The sequence below is a fragment of the Bison bison genome, unplaced genomic scaffold, assembly GCF_000754665.1.
Source record: "Bison bison bison isolate TAMUID 2011002044 unplaced genomic scaffold, Bison_UMD1.0 scf7180017864037, whole genome shotgun sequence".
NCBI lineage: Eukaryota > Metazoa > Chordata > Mammalia > Artiodactyla > Bovidae > Bison > Bison bison.
In genome coordinates this window covers 1,928,499-1,934,265 of record NW_011494609.1, presented here as the reverse complement: position 1 = coordinate 1,934,265, position 5,767 = coordinate 1,928,499, and positions in this window count along the sequence as shown.

Genomic DNA, 5,767 nt, shown 5'->3' with positions numbered 1-5,767 from the left:
GTGGCTGCAGTCTAATGACTGTCAGATTCCAGGTGTTCTTCTCCCTCCTGAGTCCCTTCAGGGCTCACCAGCTCACATTGGAGGGCCAGCATTGCTGACGACTGTGACATTCTTACTTACTGATATGGCAGAAAATATGTATTTCTCAGGAAATAGACCTCAACATCTTCCTTCCTGGTCAAACAGCAGAAGAAAGCCCTTATTTCAACCTACTTGTTTACCCAGTAAGAATGTGTGTGTGCTAAGTCGCTTCAGTAGTGTCTGACTCTTTGAGACCCCATGGACTATAGCTCACCAGGCTCCTCTGTCCATGGGATTCTCCAGGCAAGAATACTGGAGTGCATTGCCATTCCCTTCTCCAGGGGATCTTCCCACTCCATGGATTGAACCCAGGTCTCCTGCATAGCAGGCAGATTCTTTACCTTTGAGCTACCGGGAAGCCTACTATGTAAAGTAACTTTAAAACAATTTATTTTACTTTTGGATGCCCTTCGCAGTTTACGGGATCTTAGTTCCTCGGCCCAGGATCCAACCCATGCCCCCTGCAGTGGAAGTGTGGAGTCCTGTCCACTGGACCACCAGGGAGTTCCTGAAAATAATGGCATTTTTAAATGCCATTTTTTCTTACTCATCTTGGAATCCGTTTCCTGGTCTTAAACTGATTATATCTACCAGCATCTTATAAGTTTTCTGCTCTGAGAATTTCCCTCTTAAAGCTGGGTGGAGCAGTTAATAGTTCATCTGAAGACCCAGAGTATCATACAGTGAAATCACTAAGCCTCTTATACAACATGTGGCAGAATAATTGTATTTTATGCCTTTTTTACATTTTTCTTTTTTTTAAAGATTTTTTGATTTGGAACATTAAAAAAAAAAAAACTTTATTGAATTTGTTACAATACTCCTTCTATTTTATATTTTGGTTCTTTGTCCCTGGAGGCTTGTGTGATCTTAGCTCCCCGACCTGGGATCGAACCTGCACCCCCTGCATTGGAAGGTGAAGTCATAACCACTGGACCACCAGGGAAATCTCTACATTTTTCTTAATGGCAGTAAAAACAAAAGGACATGACCTCTTAATATAGATGTAGTAACCAACAGGGAAAAATGAAAATTTATTTTTAGGGTATTACGAGTATAAATTCCGAATTTCCATGACCCTCTAACTCTGTTTTATAGTCTGTCTTACCCTAAAGTGAGAGGCCAGTTTAAACGGAGACCATCTGCTTGACCCCAGGGCCCCACAGTAAGTGAGCAGCAGATATCTGTTGATGAAGTTGCTGTTGGTCTCGCCTCTTCCCTGCACACGCTGTGGGAATGAAAATGTCCACCCTTCACCCAGCGCTTTCTGTGGACCAGCCCTGTGCTGGCTGTTTGAATCCTTCAAGATGGGAGTTATTGTCCATATTTCACAGATGAGGGAAGATCTGATTTATGTTTCTACGTGCTCCAGAGGCAGGCCTGGGGATTATATATGCAGTCACTAACTAAATGTGGTTGAGCTAATTTAGGTTTTAAGCTCATCAAAACAATGGCTGATTCAGCAGCAGTATCCACAGGTTGGTGATCTCATTGGCTCCTCTGCGGGCCCTTATTCAACCAGCATTTGCTGAGCACCTGCCCCACACAGGGCCTGGGAGGCTTAGTGAAGCCCTTCTCGCTGTGTGATGTGAGCTGAGCCCAGGGGTGGGTAGGAAATCTTGCTCCCCCAGATGACTGCTCCGTATCCGAGGGCGAAGTTAGCTGCCAGAAAGCCCAGTCTTTGGTGAGCGAAGCCCCCGCGCAGGTGGTGGTCCTATGGCTTCTATGAGAAGCACCAGCTGCTGGCCTGGGCTCTCTTCTCCGCATTTAGAGGAATCAATCAGTCCAATCAAGCCTGTAGGCTTTAAAAGCCTGGACATTTCCAACACGCAGCTAAGGTTGAGGACCAGCGAACCTGCAGATGCTGGCCACTTGGACGACTGAACCAACTGCCTTCACATCCGGCCTGGAAGGACTTCCTTGAGAAGGCCTGGTTGCCTCCCTTGCTGCAGTCAGGGGCCTATTCGGGGACTGGCAGTGCCAGCTCCAGCACTCACCGCTAGGAGAACTTGGGAAGTTACACTGACCTCTCACTGCCTCAGTTTCCTCGTCTGTACGATGGGGACATGAGAGTGCTCTCTTTATAGGCTTGTTGTCAGAATTAGAAGTTAATTCACATAAAGCACTAGGTGCACAGTTAAGTGCTAGGGGAAGTGTTAGCTCTCGTCACAAACTACAGGCCAGACCTGAGACTCAAGTAAAGGGAAACAGCAGCCTTCCTTACTCCTCTCTGCTCACCTGAGAGACTTCAGCTGGACACAGATACTACTGCCTGGCATGGGTGGGGCCTGTGGGCATGGACTCAGGCGTGCCGCCCTAGGCCTGATAGCTGACAACCATTCTTGGGGCCTGGGCCTTCCCAGGCGACACTAATGGTAAAGAACCTGCCTGCAGTGCCAGAGATGCAAGAGACCTGGGTTCAGTCCCGGGATCAGGAAGATGCCCTGGAGGAGGAAATGGCAACCCACTCCTGAAATTCCCATGGACAGAGGAGCCTGGCGGGCTACAGCAGAGTAGCCCATAGAGTCAAAGAGTCAGACGCGACTGAGTGCACCCACAGACACACAGATCCATCCCCAGCCTCCATCCGCTGGTCCTACAGCCTACCCGAGTCACACAATCTCTTCTTCACACGTGTCACATTATTTTCTAGTTGTTTTTTCAAGCATTCTCTAAGCTGTTACTGTTTTGTTGGCTTGTTTCAGATTTATATAAATCCCAGGATGAATTGTGTATATTACCAAAGATTTAATGTCACATGTAATGTGAAAATTATCATAGCATACTTTACCTTAAAAAAAACTCTCGTAGATGTTTTCAATCTTTTCCTTACTCCGAACCATAAATGTATTTGTGTGTGTATATGTACATCCAGATGAATGCCAACTTACAGTCCCATCAGCGTTGCATTAGAATACATAAAAAATTTTTTTTGGCCAAATCATGTGGCTTTCAGGATCTCGGATCTCCAACCAGAGATTGAACCTGGGCAACTGTAGTGAAAGCCTTAAATTGTAATCCCTTGGAATTCTAAACCTGGAATTCTAACTCCCAAAATATTTTTTTAAATTATTTTTTGAAAGAGTTGATTTACAATAATGTGTTAAAGGGTATAACATAGGGATTATTATTATTATTATTTTTTTTTTTTTGGCTGAGCTGCACAGCTTGTGGGATCTTAGTTCCCCGACCAGGGATCCAACTGGGGCCTGGCAGTGAAAGGACCAAGTCCTAACCACTGGACCACCAGGGAATTCCCACAATTCAGTATTTTTGCAGATCATTTTTCATAGGTTATGATAACAAAATGTATATAATTCCCTGTGCTATATGGTATATCCTTGTAGCTTACAGTAGTATCTGTTAATCCCATACCCGTTTGTCACTCCCCTTTCCCCCCTCCCATTTGGTAACCACAAGTTTATTTTCTGTATTTGTGTGTCTGTTTCGTTTGGCCAGGCTGTGCAGCCTGCAGTGTGTGGGATCTTAGTTCCCCAATCAGGGATTGAACCCAGGACCCCTGCAATGAGTGTGGAGTCCTAACCACTGGACTGCCAAGGAATTCCGTTCCTATTTTGTACATACATTCACTTGTATTATTTTTTAGATTTCACATATAAGTGATATCATATAGTATGTATCTTTCTCTACCTTATTTGACTAAGCATAATATTCTCCATGTCCATCCGTGTGGCTACAAATGGCAGTATTTCGTACTTTTTTATGGCAAGTATTTCCTGGTTGCGGAAGTAAGATCCATGTCTCAGGATAACTAAGCCTGAGAACCACACCTCCTGAGTCTGTGCACTCTGGAGTCCTTGTGCCACAACTAGAGAGAAGCTCGTGTGCAGCAACAAAGATCCTGCGTGCCACAACTAAGACCTGATGAAGCCAAATAAATATTAAAAAAAAACACAAGATCAGCATAGATACTTCTCCAAAGATGATGCAGCTTCCTTGGTGGCTCAGACGGTAAAGAATACACCTGCAATGTGGGAGAGACCTGGGCTCCATCCCTGTGTTGGGAAGATCCCCTGGAGGAGGGCATGGCAACCCACTCCAATATACTTGCCTGGAAAACCCCATGAACAGAGGAGCCTGGTAGGCTAGTCCATGGGGTCACAAAGAGTTGGAAATGACGGAACAACTAAGCACAGCACAGCAATAAACACAGGAGATGTTCAACATCATCAGTTATTAGGAAAATGCAAATCAAAGTTAAAAGGTACCACTTCACACCCACCAGGATGATTATGATAAAAAAGGTAGACAATTACAGGTGGTGATAAGGATGTGAAGCTGGAAGCTTGCACATCGCTGGTGGGTATGTAAGATGGTGCAGATGCTTGGAAAACATTTTTGTGGCTCCCCAAAAGATTAAACATAGAGCCATCATATGATCCTGAACTTCTAGATATGTATCTAGGGGAAATAAAAATATATGTTCATAACAAAGCTTGTACATGAACGTTCACAGCTGAATTTTTAATAATGAAAAAGTGAAAACACCTCAAATGTGTGTTAATTGATGAGTGAATTAAACAGTGTGGTGTATCTACAAAATAGAGTATTACTTGGCAACGAACAGTAATAAGTACTAGGGAGATGAGCCGAGATGAAAGGGCAGGAAGACCTTGAGCTCGCGGCCTCTCCTGAGCACACCAAAATTACAGCTATTTACAGAATAGCCATTGAATAAAAAGACCAGAGCCTACCCAAAAAGATCTTCTACAATTAAAGGCATACAGAAGGAACCACAATGATGCGTTTTTAAAAAAAAAAAAAAAAATTTATTTCTGATTAACCTCTCCACCTTTCCTGTGGAACGCACGACATGGCTGAGAACTGGAGCCAGGCTCCCATTTCTGCTGGAACACCAAGAGCCAGAAGGTCCTCTGGCCTAACCGGCCTTTTCCAAGTGTACTGTTTTAGATTCACGGTTCACAGCCTCTTCCCTTCACCTCCCCTTCCTCCTGTTCTAATGGAAAAGCCTGATCACGGGAGACCCCCACTCCAGCCAGGTCAGTAGTGGGACCACTGCCCAAGACACCCGAACATCCGAGTTTTCCTTAACAATCGACGGTGGAGGTGCCCGTCCGAGGAGGACAAGGAAAAGGCCCTTGCCCAGGTCCTTCGAGGTTGAACAAAACGCTAAAGGAGGCCTGGCTGCTGGCAACTCTTCAGGTGATTATTCCGCGGGAGAATACTCGTATCACCATATTTATGTCTGTAACATCGGTTTACTTAAGATACTACATAGGAATATACGTCCCCAACGTTTGCTCCAAATTCTCAGCTTTTTTCCCCCATCAGAAACAATCTCTACATGTGAAACTTCCCAGGTGTGGACTCCTTGTTTTCTGCTGGTCTAGTTTAAACGCAGCGTCGGGTCGCTATTGATGTCGGATACGCATAAAAGGAGATGTAGGAACTATTGTATTATCTGGGAACACCTTTTTCCATGACTCGGTAAGTTGTATCCGACGCGCTGGTGAAGCCCGAGGGTAGAGCAGAGCCTGAGTAGGTCTGTCTGCAAGCAGCATCGGGGTCACCAGAGCTGGCCTGGGACAGTGGAAGGACCACCGGGGGCCGAGCCCCCCTCGGCCGGAGCCTGCCAGGCGGGGGGCTGCTGCGGAAGACCAGGCAGTGTGCACCTCTGAGGTGAACTCACACGGACCCACGGAAA